This window comes from Rhinoraja longicauda, chromosome 6, assembly GCF_053455715.1.
Source record: "Rhinoraja longicauda isolate Sanriku21f chromosome 6, sRhiLon1.1, whole genome shotgun sequence".
In the NCBI taxonomy this organism is placed as follows: Eukaryota; Metazoa; Chordata; class Chondrichthyes; order Rajiformes; family Arhynchobatidae; genus Rhinoraja; species Rhinoraja longicauda.
This window is the reverse complement of record NC_135958.1, coordinates 24,752,396-24,766,688: the sequence shown is the minus strand read 5'-3', so window position 1 is coordinate 24,766,688 and position 14,293 is coordinate 24,752,396. Positions and strand designations below refer to the sequence as shown.

Sequence of the window (14,293 nt, the reverse complement as noted above, 5' to 3'; positions counted from 1 at the left end):
CCCTCCAGCGATGCTGCCTGGCCCATTGATTTACTTCTGCGCTGTGGGTTTTATAACAATTTAGTAATTTTGCTTTAATTCCAGACTATGGAGTTTGGAAAAATTGAAGTGCTGAAGAGTAAATAGATGTAGGGAATGGGAGTAGTGTTATTGTTCTGCTCTGAGCTGACATGGAACCAATGTACTGAATAGAAGTCCCATTACAGAAAGGATGTGGAGGCTTTGGAGAGGGTGCAGAAGAGGCTTACCAGAATACTGCTTGGATGAGAGGCTATTACCTAAAAGGGAGGTTGGGTAAACGTGGATTGTTTTCTCTGGAATGTCATAGGTTGAGGAGAAGGCTTCTTAAACGTGGCCATCATATCTTCCTCCACCACCGCCACTGGCAACAGGTTCCAGGCAGCCACCACCCTCTGTGCAATAGGATTTACCCCGCACATCCCCTCTCACCACAAAGCTATGCCCTCTAGACCTTTACATTTCCACCCCTGGAGAAAGGTTCTATCTATCTATCTATGCCTCCCCTAACTTTGTATACTTCTACCAGGTCTCCCCTCAGTTTAGTTCAGTTCAGTTTAGTTTATTGTCATGCATTCCAAGGTACAGTGAAAGGCTTTTTTGTTGTGTGCAATCCAGTCAGTGGAAAGACTATACATGATTTCAATCGAGTGAACAAATGCAGGATAAAGGGAATAAGGTGTAGTGCAAGATAAATGCCAGTAAAGTCCGATTGAAGATAGTCAATGCATCTCCAATGAGGTAGATGGTAGGTTAGGACCACTCTCTAGTCATTGATAGGAAGGTTCAGTTGCCTAATAATAGCTGGGAAGAAACTGTCCTGAATCTGGAGGTATGTATTTTCACATTATGTACCTCTTGTCTGATGGGAGAGGGGAGAAGAGGGAGTGACCGGGATTAATTTTTCTGGTGGCCTTGCCAAAACAGCATGAAGTGTGGATGTAGTCAATGGAAAGGAGGACAGATCAAAGAAACAACGATTTTTTTATTTTATTTTTAGAGATACAGTGCGGAAACAGGCCCTTCGGCCCACCGAGTCGGCGCCGCCCAGCGATCCCCACACATTAACGCTGTCCTACACTAGGGACAATTTTCACATTTACCCAGTCAATTAACCTACATACCTGTACATCTTTGGAGTGTGGGAGGAAACTGAAGGTCTCGAAGAAAACCCACGCCGGTCACGGGGAGAACGTACAAACTCCGTACAGACGGCCCCCGTAGTCAGGATCGAACCTGAGTCTCCGGCGCTGCATTCGCTGTAAGGCAGCAACTCTACCGCTGCGCCACCGTGCCGATGATCAAGGACAGGTGGAGCCCACAATGGTTCACTGTTGGGTGTGGAGACAGTGATAACAAATGAAACTAAGCAGAATGACAGTTTAGGACAAATCAAAGCCAGCAACATTCATTCATTTGTTCTTTGTACCTTTTCATATCTCTAGTTTTACTCTCCCCTGACTCTTAGTCTGAAGAAGGGTCTCGACCCGAAACGTCGCCTATTCCTTTTCTCCAGAGATGCTGCCTGACCCACTGAGCAAGTCCAGCATTTTGTGTCTATCATCAATGGAAAGGAGGTTGCTTTGCGTGATGGTCTGGGCTGCGTGATGGTCTGCAATTTCCTGCTGTTCCCAAACCATGCTGTGATGCATCCTGATAAAATGCTTTCTATTGTGCATCTGTAGAAGTTGGTGAGAGTTGTTGGGGACATGCCAAACGTCTGAAGCCTTCTGATGCTCCAGTGAAAACAAACGAGGTTTGAAAGTTTGAGTCATCACTGAGTATTTTTCGGCGGAGACAATGACGTAAACCTTTCACTAAATGGACCTAATCCATTATGGAGCCAGTGGAAGTCACTGAGATCCTCAGAATCAAATTATCTAACAGGATGCATGGAAATGCACTTGCTTCTTAATCTGTGGTTTTCATTTCTTAATTGTCACTATTTATACTTCTGACATTAATACAGCAGGCGATTTATTTTAAACTTTTGATATGACATTTCATTTTGTAAATTCTATATTCACACAGGGACTACCATTCACAGTGATACAAGGAGTATGTTACGTATAATTGCCCACTAACAAGATTTAAAGCTTTTCTTAAGCTGTGATACCATAATTGGCTTCTAGGTGGTTTGAAATATTATTACTAAATTAAATATTGGCCCATGTCTGCTGTTATTATAATAATATTTTTGAGAGCTAGAAGAGGAAACGTATTTATTTTATGGAACTCTGAAGTTTAACTATTTGAAGTTGACAATTTTTAGTGGTACTACTGAGTGTCGAAGAGACCAGCCAGGGCCAGAGAATGTTTAATGAAGAGAGTAATGGCAAGGAAGTGCAGATGCTGGTTGATACCAAAGGTAGACACAAAATGACTTTAGACTTTACTTTAGTGATCCAGCGCAGAAGAACAGGCCCTTCAGTCCACCGAGTCCGTGCCGACCAGGAATCACCCCATACACTAACAATATCCTAAACATTAGTGGCAATTTACACTTTTACTGAAGCCAATTACCTACAAACCTGACCTGAAGACAAGGCGCCACCTATTCCTTTTCTCCGGAGATACTGCCTGACCCACTGAGTTACTCCAGCATTTCGTGTCTCTCTTCGGTATAAACCACTATCTGCAGTTACCTTCTTACACAACCAACAAACCTGTACGCCTTTGGAGTGTGGGAGAAAATCGGAGCACCCGGAGAAAAACCCACGCAATCACAGGGAGAACAGACAAACTCCATACAAACAGCACCCATAGTCAGGATCAAACCCGGGTCTCTAAGGCAGCAACTCTACAATTTTGCCACTGGCCCTAACTGATGGGTCTTCAGTCTGAAGAAGGGTCCTGACCCAACACGTCACCTATCCATTTCCTCCAGAGATACTGCCTGACCCATTGATTTGCTCCAGCATTTTGTGTCCAACTTCGATGTAAACCAACATCTGCAGTTCCTTCCTACACAGAAGGATATAGACCATGTGCAGACAGATGGGACAAACGGGATTGGCATCATGGTTGGCACAGACATGATGGACCGAAGGGCCTGACCCGGTGAGGTACATATGTCGTATGTACCCAGCGAGCCAAGTGAGAAAGCTTTATGTTCCAGAGAGCTGTCACCAAGTCTCTTTTGTTGGCATTGTACTTCCAATAAGGCGATAGTTTTGTAAACAGTAGGTTCCTCCTTGCAAGGCAGAAGAACACAACTGTTGCTCGAGTGAGCTTGAAAGAGAAACAAATATGCTGGGTGAGCTCACCTCTTTATGTAGCCAGGAGCACTTTTACTTTCAGAAGCATGTTGACTTCTGTGATAGAGAAGGAAATATTACATTTGTTCCTAAACACTGATGCTGCCTTAGGCGATGAGGGAACAGGAGCTGCTTGCTGCAGCTTTACTGACTACGAGAAGCCATCTTTGTGGCAGTCTGTGATGTGGCAGAAACGCGGCTGACAATCACAGGGGATTGTCGCAGGGGCATTGGTAGGAGCGATCAACAAGGCCCGGCTCATTGGGGACAGCTCGCTCCTGCAGACCCTTTAACTGATATCAGACATGTGGGAGACGGCACAACCTTCCTCTGCAGTGGAAAAATAATTCATCAGACCCACTGTCAATCTCAACTAGAAAGGGGAGCTGGAGAGACAGAATAAGCAATTTTGAAATAATGAAACTGGAAATGGAGATAAACTGCATAAATGTCAGAGCGGCAAATGGAGAATTTTCTTCCCGAGAAAATACGGCCATATTCAGTTAGCTGATTTACTTGAGCAGGCAAAATAGATGTAGATAACATTTCACTTAAGACAGCCCATCAAGCCTTTAGGTTTCAAAAAGGCACAATATATCCTGGAGAAATCCTATTAGTGAAGTTATACCTGACAAAGTGTGGGGCTCCGTTTCCAATTGATTTATTTATTCCCGGCTAAACAGACTTGAAGGTTAATAACTGAACTATCAAAAACTATTTAACATCCCGGTTCGTCTTCTAATTGACTCTGAGGGTTGCACTCTTCGGAAAACTGAATGAAACTCAAACAGCGAGACTGGAAATCTGTTTGCCTGAAGTTTAATTAAAAGCAGTTATCAGGTATCTCTGTCCCCAGACCGATTTGTTTGCAGGTTGAAACCAGCTATACTATAAAACAGCAATGATTTTCTATATTTGTAGGAGATAATCATCAGGTTTTTTTTCTCAGTGTCAGATTTAGTTGAGTTTAGTTTAGTTTCGAAGTACAGCGCAGAAACAGGCCCTTTGGCCCATCAAGTCCATGCCAACCAGTGATCAGTCGGTTTAGTTTGTTGTCACGAGTACCGAGGTACAGTGAAAAGCTTTTGTTGCGTTCTAACCAGTCACAGAAAGACAATGCATGATTATAATCGATCCATTTACAGTAATATATGACAAGGGAATAACGTTTAGTGCAAGGTAAAACCAGCAAAGTCCGATCAAGGATTGTCTGAGTGTCACCAAAGAGGTAGGTATTAGTTCCTGCACACACTAGGGCCAATTTACAATCTTACGAAGCCAATTAGCTTACAAACCTGTCTTTGGAATGTGGGAGGAAACCGGAGTTCCTGGAGAAAACCCATATTTAACTGACCTATTTTGTTTTATTTAATGAGAATGTTTCATCCTGTTTTGAAAAATGTGAATTCTTTAAACTTTATTTTAGACTTGAGAGATACAATGTGGAAAGAGGCACTGCAGCCCACTGGGTCCGTGCCGACCAGCGATCACTAAGACTATCCTACACAGAAGGGATAATTTCCCATTTTTACCAATGCTAATTAACCTAAAAACTTGTACGTCTTTGGAATGTGGGAGGAAACCGGAGCACCCACATGTGGGAGGAAACCAGAGCACCCAGAGAAAACCCACATGGTCGCAGGGAGAACCTGCAAACGCCATACAGACAAGCCCCCATAGTCAGGTTCGAACCCGAGTATCTGGCGCTGCAAGGCAGCAACTCTACAGCTGTGCCACTCTGCCGCTCAATCCTGTTGAGTTTTGTTCAGTTCAACATTGAACTTTTTCTGTCCTTAATGCAGGCTACAGTTGCAATTGTTTAATGTTTTATCAAACATGACTGATTTGAGAGGAATCTAGAAAGTTTGTTTTAGTCTTCAATGTTGACTAAGTCGGTATAATTGACCCCTTTTCTGTGTGTGGGTTGTATTCTACCCTTTAATTTGTAGTTCAAAATTGTTTCAGTGCTGGCTCTTACATAGAATAATAATTTCTCTCTCCATGGATGCTTCCTGACCTGCTGAGTGTTTCCATATTGCAACAAGTATGGTTATATATTTCAATGGGTATTATTCTATGGTACTTGGGGTCTTCATTTGGAGGCTCTCGGGATGCGCTGCAGGGTAGCAGAAGGGCCCCTGGATGTGGTGGGGAACCGGAACCCGACCAGGACCCCCAGTGGCCGAACGAAGGAAGACCCGGCGGGCCACGGCCTGTAGGGGGAAGCCGCCGAGCGCCCCGCGGCCACGAGCGACGGCAGGCATGGCTAAGGAAGAATGACCCAGTGGCGTGCACGGGGGAAGCTTGGAAGCCGCCAAGCTCGGCCCCGAAGACCGGAGAGTCGAGGAGGAGGGAGCTGCTGGCGACGATGAATGCGAGGAGTGAGGCAGAAGGAGAGGGACCAGGTTATTGCCTCCAGCGTCTTCAAGGTTGGCTGCAGGGACCACCCCTGGGACACGTGGGTGGTCAGGCGAGGAGAGGGACGTCAGTTCGCGGACCGAGCCGGTCGAGGGCAACTGAGGAGGCCCTGCAGCAGCCTGGGGCTTACCTGGATCGGCAGCCGCTCCAATACAATGACTGTTAAAAAAAAGATTCATACATTCTCTATGTATTCAATAGTGTCAGCACCCTTGCCACTGATGTGGCTCCCTGGGGTGATATCTCTGCTACGGAGCTGTCGGGAGGAACCGTGCCAAGGACTGTTGGATCATTCTCCAAACCATCTTTGCAAACCCACACTCTGTGAAGAGATGGGCAACCATCTCCTCTCCATAGCAGCCACAGAGTGATATAGTGCTGATACAGGCTCCTTCGGGCCTACTTGGCCATGCCGACCAACATGCCCCATCGACACTAGTCCACATATCCCTCTAAACCTATCCTATCCATGAACTTGTCCAAATGTTTTTTAAACTTCTCGCACCTGCTCGACAACCTCCTCTGGCAACATGACCCATATACCTACCATCCTTTGTGTAAAAAACGTTGCTCCTCAGGTTCCTATTAAATCCTTTCCCTCTCATCTTAAGCCCATGTCCTCTGGTTCTTGATTCCCATACACTGCATAAAAGACTGTGCATTTACCCTACCAATTTCACTCATAATCTTTTACAATAAGATCACCCCTCATCCTCCTATGCTCCAAATAAATAAAGCCGTAGCCTGCTCAACCTCTCCCTACAGCTCAGGCCCTCGAGTTGTGGCAGCATTCTCGTAAATCTTCCCTTCACCCATTCCAGCTTAACAACAGCTTAACAGGGTAACCAAAACTGAACACAATAAATGTTGACTTGTCCCAAGGGCAGCGTGGATTAATTCAAGATACTCATGGTACAGACAGGATCTGACCGGCAGGCTCCCTTTCCCCAATAGCCAAGCCAGGTCTGGGTGCTTGTTGGTGAGCTCTGCCGATGAGGCATTTTGCCAGACAATCTGGCTTACCCTTATTGTTGCTTTCATCATATGACTGCTATGATTCTGTATTCTTTACCACAGCTCCCTAGCCGCCCCTTCCCCAGCTGGTTAGTTTAGTTTAGTTTAGTTTAGTTTAGTTTAGTTTAGTTTAGTTTAGTTTAGTTTAGTTTAGTTTAGAGATACAGCGTCGAAACAGGCCCTTCTGCTCACCGAGTCCACGCCACCCAGCAATCGCCCGTACTCTAGTTCTATCCGACACACAAGGGACAACTCACAGACGCCAATTAAACTACAAACCCACGTGTTCTCGGAATGTGGGTGGAAACTGGAGCACCAGGAGAGATGAGTTTATTCACAAAATGCTGGAGTAACTCAGCAGGTCAGGCAGCATCTCGGGAGAGAAGGAATGGGTGACATTTCGGGTCGAGACCCTTCTTCAGACTGATGTCGGGGGTGGGACAAAGGAAGGATATAGGTGGAGACAGGAAGATAGAGGGAGATCTGGGAAGGAGGAGGGGAAGGGAGGGACAGAGGAGCTATCTGAAGGAGAGATGAGTTGCTGGCTCGAAGGGCCAAGTGGCCTCCTCCTGCACCTATTTTCTATGTTTCTAAAACCCACACGGTCATAGGTTGAACTTTAAAAAAAATAATTAAATAAACTTTATTCAGTATTTAAAATATATACAAAACAAGAACTGTGCAAAAATTCTGCAGTCACAAGGAAAACAAAAATTTCGTACAGTCAGCACCTGAGGTCAGGATCGAAGCCGGGTCTCTGGCACTGTAAGGCAGCAACTCTACTGCTGCGCCTCTGTGCTGCCCTAAGCTAATTCACAAGTAAAACAATTTCTCCACATTCACCCGACTGACTTTGTTCAGAATTTTAATGTCTATCAAATCTCCTTCTTTCTCCCATCTCATCAGCTCAATCTAAATCTGCAAACATCTACCTAAATCCTTTTTTTTTGTTGCATATTCACAGGTGCCTCGCTATTCTCCTGTAGAATGCAGCCAAAAATTGCGAGCAGCTCTCCAAATGTGGTCTAATCAAGATTCTGTATGAATTGATCACAACCTTCCTGTTCTATTTCACCAGATGTAAATGCAAATCACTCCCTTTCTTTTTTAAATTGCATTCCTCAGCAGGTATTTATCAGTGTCTCTTTATGAAGGAGTTAATCAAAGTAACAAATTATGCTTGCCACAGTTATCGGGGTCTCCAGAGGAACGATTCCACTCTCCTCAGTTGCTTGAGGCTTGTCAGTTTTGTAGCTGTGCCGAGTACTGCCATCAGGACCCAAGTTCTGCACCAAGCTAATGCCTGCTTCATCTGTGCCTTTTGGGAGATCTTTTTTAGACCATTTCTCAAACTTTACAGTAATGCAAAGACTTTTGATTCTAGTTAGTTTAGTTTAGTTTATTAGTGTCACGTGTACCAAGGGACAGTGAAAATCTCTTTGTTGTGTGGTATCCAGACTGCGGAAAGACAGTACATAATTACAATCCAGCCGTCCACTGTGTACAGATGCAGGATAAAGGCTATAAAGTTTGGTGCAAGATTAAGTCCAGTAAAGTCCAATTACAGAGAGTTCAAAGGTCTTCAATGAGGTAGATGAGAGGTTAGGACCGCTCTCTAGTTGGTGATAGGATGGTTCAGTTGCCTGATAAAGGGAAGAAACTGTCCATGAATCTGGAGGTGTGCATTTTCAAACTTCCGTACCTCTTGCCTGATGGGAGAGGGGGGAAAAGGGAATGACCAGGGTGAGAATGTTCCTTGATTATGCTGGCGGCCTTCCCAAGGCAGCATGAAGTGTAGATGGAGCCAATGGAAGAGAGGTTGATTTGTGTGATGGACTGGACTGAGTCCACAATTCTCTGCATTTCTACAGCACTTAGATCCCGAGTGCTCCGCTGCCAATAATGTATGTTTGAAACATGATCACTGCACTAACATAGGAAACATAGCAAACAAAAAAAAGACACAAGTGCTGGAGTAACTTTACAGGTCAAGCAGTATCTCTGGCGAACATGGATAGGTGACATTTCTGGTTGAGACCCTTCTTCAGCAACCAATTTGTGCATGTCTGAAGTGGAAGTTGGCAGTTGACTTTACTGAGCTAACAATCCAGAAACATAAGTTTGTCCCACCAAGAAGCAACACGGTGGTGCAACTGGTAGAGCTGCTGCAACACATCCTGACCTTAGGTACTATTTGTGTGGAGTTTGCTCGTTCTCCCTGTGGCCACGTGCGTTTCCTCCGGGTGCTCCGATTTCCACACACACCCCAAAGACCTACAGGTGTGTCGGTTAACTGGCCCTCTGCAAATTGCCCCTGGTGTGTAGGGAGTTGGAGAGAAACTGGGATAACACAGAGCTAGCGAGATCGGGTGACCGATGGTTGGAGTGGACTCTGTGGACTGTATCTTTCAATCATTTCAATAAGTCAAGCCATTTGCAAAATTTCAATTACCTTTATGATACAAAATTTTATTAAATTAGGTGTTCATAAAATTCTGAAAACACTCAACAGGTCTGAATGCATCGAAGGAAAGGAAAGCAGAGTGAATGTTTTGGGACTGAGACCTTGGGTCTGTTGAAGGTTTTGGACGAAAGATAAACTGCTGCCCTCTCAACTAATGCTGTCTGAGTGTGATTCAATAGACAATAGACAATAGACAATAGGTGCAGGAGTAGGCCATTCAGCCCTTCGAGCCAGCACCGCCATTCAAAGCGATCATGGCTGATCACTCAATCAGTACCCCGTTCCTGCCTTCTCCCCATACCCCCTCACTCCGCTATCCTCAAGAGCTCTATCCAGCTCTCTCTTGAAAGCATCCAACGAACTGGCCTCCACTGCCTTCTGAGGCAGAGAATTCCACACCTTCACCACCCTCTGACTGAAAAAGTTCTTCCTCATCTCCGTTCTAAATGGCCTACCCCTTATTCTCAAACTGTGGCCCCTTGTTCTGGACTCCCCTAACATTGGGAACATGTTATCTGCCTCTAATGTGTCCAATCCCCTAATTATCTTATATGTTTCAATAAGATCCCCCCTCATCCTTCTAAATTCCAGTGTATACAAGCCCAATCGCTCCAGCCTTTCAACATACGACAGTCCCGCCATTCCGGGAATTAACCTAGTGAACCTACGCTGCACGCCCTCCATAGCAAGAATATCCTTCCTCAAATTTGGAGACCAAAACTGCACACAGTACTCCAGGTGCGGTCTCACCAGGGCCCGGTACAACTGTAGAAGGACCTCTTTGCTCCTATACTCAACTCCTCTTGTTACGAAGGCCAACATTCCATTGGCTTTCTTCACTGCCTGCTGTACCTGCATGCTGCCTTTCATTGACTGATGCACTAGGACACCCAGATCTCGTTGAACTCCCCCTCCTCCTAACTTGACACCATTCAGATAATAATCTGCCTTTCTATTCTTACTTCCAAAGTGAATAACCTCACACTTATCTACATTAAACTGCATCTGCCATGTATCCGCCCACTCACACAACCTGTCCAAGTCACCCTGCAGCCTTATTGCATCTTCCTCACAATTCACACTACCCCCCAACTTAGTATCATCTGCAAATTTGCTAATGGTACTTTTAATCCCTTCGTCTAAGTCATTAATGTATATCGTAAATAGCTGGGGTCCCAGCACCGAACCTTGCGGTACCCCACTGGTCACTGCCTGCCATTCCGAAAGGGACCCATTTATCCCCACTCTTTGCTTTCTGTCTGTCAACCAATTTTCTATCCATGTCAGTACCCTACCCCCAATACCATGTGCCCTAATTTTGCCCACTAATCTCCTATGTGGGACCTTGTCGAAGGCTTTCTGAAAGTCGAGGTACACCACATCCACTGACTCTCCCTTGTCAATTTTCCTAGTTACATCCTCAAAAAATTCCAGTAGATTTGTCAAGCATGATTTCCCCTTCGTAAATCCATGCTGACTCGGAATGATCCCGTTACTGCTATCCAAATGCTCAGCAATTTCGTCTTTTATAATTGACTCCAGCATCTTCCCCACCACTGATGTCAGACTAACTGGTCTATAATTCCCCGTTTTCTCTCTCCCTCCTTTCTTAAAAAGTGGGATAACATTTGCTATCCTCCAATCCACAGGAACTGATCCTGAATCTATAGAACATTGAAAAATGATCTCCAATGCTTCCACTATTTCTAGAGCCACCTCCTTAAGTACTCTGGGATGCAGACCATCAGGCCCTGGGGATTTATCAGCCTTCAGTCCCATCAGTCTACCCAAAACCATTTCCTGCCTAATGTGGATTTCCTTCAGTTCCTCCATCACCCTAGGTTCTCCGGCCCCTAGAACATTTGGGAGATTGTGTGTATCTTCCTCAGATGGGTCACAGGCCTTTTCAAAGCAGACTATTTTTTTATATCTGGACTGTTACAGCTTTCATTCAACACCATATTTCAATCTTATATTTCTGCACCATTCTGGTATTCGTAGTTATACAGCACAGAAATAGGTTCTTTGGCCCAATGTTCATACCGAACATCAAGCAGGAAATAGCATGGCAAGTGATAGATAGATAGATAGATAGATAGATAGATAGATAGATAGATAGATAGATAGATACAATCAACCCGCTTCCTCACCTATATCCACCATCCACTTGCTTGGCTTTGTCTCAGGCCATCTCTCTGATCCAGCTTTCTCCCCCCACTACAATCAGTCTGAAGATGGGACCCCGATCCAAAACGTCATCTATCATTGTTCTTCAGAGAGGCTGCCTGACCCATTGAGTTCCTACAACACTTTACGTTTTGTTGGAAGTGTGGACTTAGTCCAAAAAAACCTATTCAACAAGTGCTCGATGATATCTAAGTAAGAAAAAATAATGATGATCTGTAACCACAAAAACTGCAGATGCTAGTTTATAAAATAGCCATAAAGCGCTGGAGTAACCCAGCAGGTCAGGTAACATCTCTGGAAACACATGGATAGGTGACATTTCGGGTCATGACCCACCTCTTTTCCAGCATACTTTCCCCACTACAAGCAGTTTGAAGAAAGGTCCTGACCCGAAATGTCATCTGGCCATGTCTTCCCGAGATACTGCTTGACCCGCTGAGTTACTCCAGCACCTTATGTTTTTTTAATGAATAATTGTTAAAACCTCATTGACTGTTCAGGTTGGAAGTTCAACATCTGGGAAATCTCGCTATCACAGTAGATACACTAGATAAACTAGAACATACACTGGGGTGGCACAGTGGTGCAGCGGTAGAGTTGCTGCCTTACAGTGCCAGAGACCTGGGTTCAATTCTGACTACGGTTGTGTCTGTCCAGAGTTTCTGTACACGTTCTTCCTGTGACCACGTGGGATTTCTCTGGGTGCTCCAGTTTCCTCCCACACTCCAAAGACGTAGAGGTTTGTAGCTTAATTGGCTTAGATTAAAAAAAGATTGTAAATTGTCCCTAGTGTGCAGGATAGTGCTGGTGTGCAGGGTGATCACTGGTCGGTGTGGACTTGGTGGGCCGAAGGTTCTGTTTCTCAACTAAACTAAACTAAACCAGTCTGAAGAAGGGTCTCGACCCGAAACGTCACCCATTCCTTCTCTCTGAGATGCTGCCTGACCTGCTGAGTTGCTCCATCATTTTGTGAATAAATACCTTTGATTTGTTCCAGCGTCTCAGATGAGCTAGGAACGGTTTGTGTGTCATTGGGCGGCACGGTGGCGCAGCGGTAGAGTTGCTGCTTTACAGCGAATGCAGCGCCGGAGACTCAGGTTCGAGTTTGCACTGTAAGGAGTTTGTACGTTCTCCCCGTGACCTGCGTGGGTTTTCTCCGAGATCTTCGGTTTCCTCCCACACTCCAAAAGACGTACAGGTATGTAGGTTAATTGGCTGGGTAAATGTAAAAATTGTCCCTAGTGGGGTGTAGGATAGTGTTAGTGTACGGGGATCGCTGGGCGGCACGGACTTGGTGGGCCGAAAAGGCCTGTTTCCGGCTGTATATATATGATATGATATGATATGATAGGAGGAAATGGTTTCTGTCAATGGACCACGGTATTTGCTCGAGGCTGTTTGAGGATTTTGTGTGTAAAAACAAAAAGTATTATCAAACACACCTTATCAACTCATATCCAACGGTGTAGCTGAACATTCTATCAGAATAATCAAAGGTAGCTTAAAGCTGCAAGTACTCCAAGGATTCTCATCTGTGAGCATGAAACATCATTTGGCAAACTTCCTGTTGATTTATAGAACCACTCCACATAATCCAACTGGGTAAACTGCAGCACATCCTTTTCATGAACAGAAGCCTAAGATCGAGATCAAATTTAGCCCAACCAGACCTTTGCTCAAAGTGTGGAACAGAAACAAGAATGTCAAGAAATATTATTTCAAGTCAGATTCCACAGAGAACATGTTTCAGGTCAATGATCATGCCTCAATTTTGAATCTTCTTAACAAAATGAATGCAGACAGGTGAGAGACTGGGAGGTTGGTGTTGATTGTGTTGCTTGAAGTGATATCATGATGCTCGTGAAATCAGGAGTGTGTGTGTGGATCAGACAATCTGGAGAAAGATGCACACAGCTAGGTTGGAGTACAGTAGAAAAAAGACACAAACCGCTGGAGTAACTCAATAGGTCAGACAACATAGGTGACATGGTGGCACAACAGTAGAGTTGCTGCCTTACACCGCCAGAGACCCAGGATCAATCCTGACTACAGTTGCTGTCTGTACGAAGTTTGTACGTACTCACCTTGACCTGCGTGAATTTTCTCTGGGAGCTTCGGTTTCCACACTCCAAAGACGTCCAGGTTTCTAGATTAATTGGCTTAGTAAAAATGTAAATTATCCTTAGTGTGTGTAGGATAGTGTTAGTTTACGGGGATCAGTGGTTGGCCTGGACTCGGTGGGCCGATGGGCCTGTTTCCGTAATGTGTCTCTAAACTAAAATGAAGTAAATATTCTGGAGACCATGGATAGGTGAGATTTCAGGTCGGGGCACTTCTTCGAATGTTGATGCAAGAGAATGAGAGTGGAGAATATGGTTGATATGGTAACATGCCAACAGTGACTGGAGACACAAGTGATGTTGGAATCTCGAGCAAAACACAAAGTGCTGGAGAAACTCAGTGGGTCAGGCAGCATCTGCGGAGGGAATAGACAGGTGACATTTCAGGTTGGGACCCTTCTTCAGCCTGAAGAAGAATCTTATCTGAAGATCTCTCCTCCTCTCACCTTAAACGTATGCCCTCTAGTGTTTGACAATTCCATGCTGGGAAAAAGATTTTGCCTCAGAAAAGATTTTGACTTTTTCACTCAGATGGTGGTGGGTATAAGAAATAATCTGTCAGAGGCAGGTATTATAACAGCATTGAAAATACATTTTGGACAGGTACATGGATAGGAATGGTTTAAAGGGATGTGGGCCAAACGGGGGCAAATTGGACTAGCTTAGATGGGGCATCTTTCGGCATGGACGTATTGGGCCGATAGGCTTGTTTTAATACTGTATGTCTCTATGACCCCTGTGAATTCCCCCGCCCCAACCCCCCCCCCCCCCCCCCCCCCCCGACATCAGATAATTACAGTGGGAAGTAGTTTACT

At 45.0% G+C, this 14,293-nt stretch overlaps 1 long non-coding RNA gene across 1 annotated transcript in view; it reads right to left on the bottom strand.

Moving 5' to 3' along the window:
- Positions 1-7,974, bottom strand: part of LOC144594832 (uncharacterized) — an 81,875-nt gene extending 73,901 nt beyond the window's left edge. The window contains exon 1 of the long non-coding RNA XR_013547426.1: positions 7,892-7,974. This is a non-coding gene — a long non-coding RNA (uncharacterized LOC144594832). The remainder of the gene's footprint in view (positions 1-7,891) is intronic.
- Between the last annotated feature and the right edge of the window lie 6,319 nt (positions 7,975-14,293).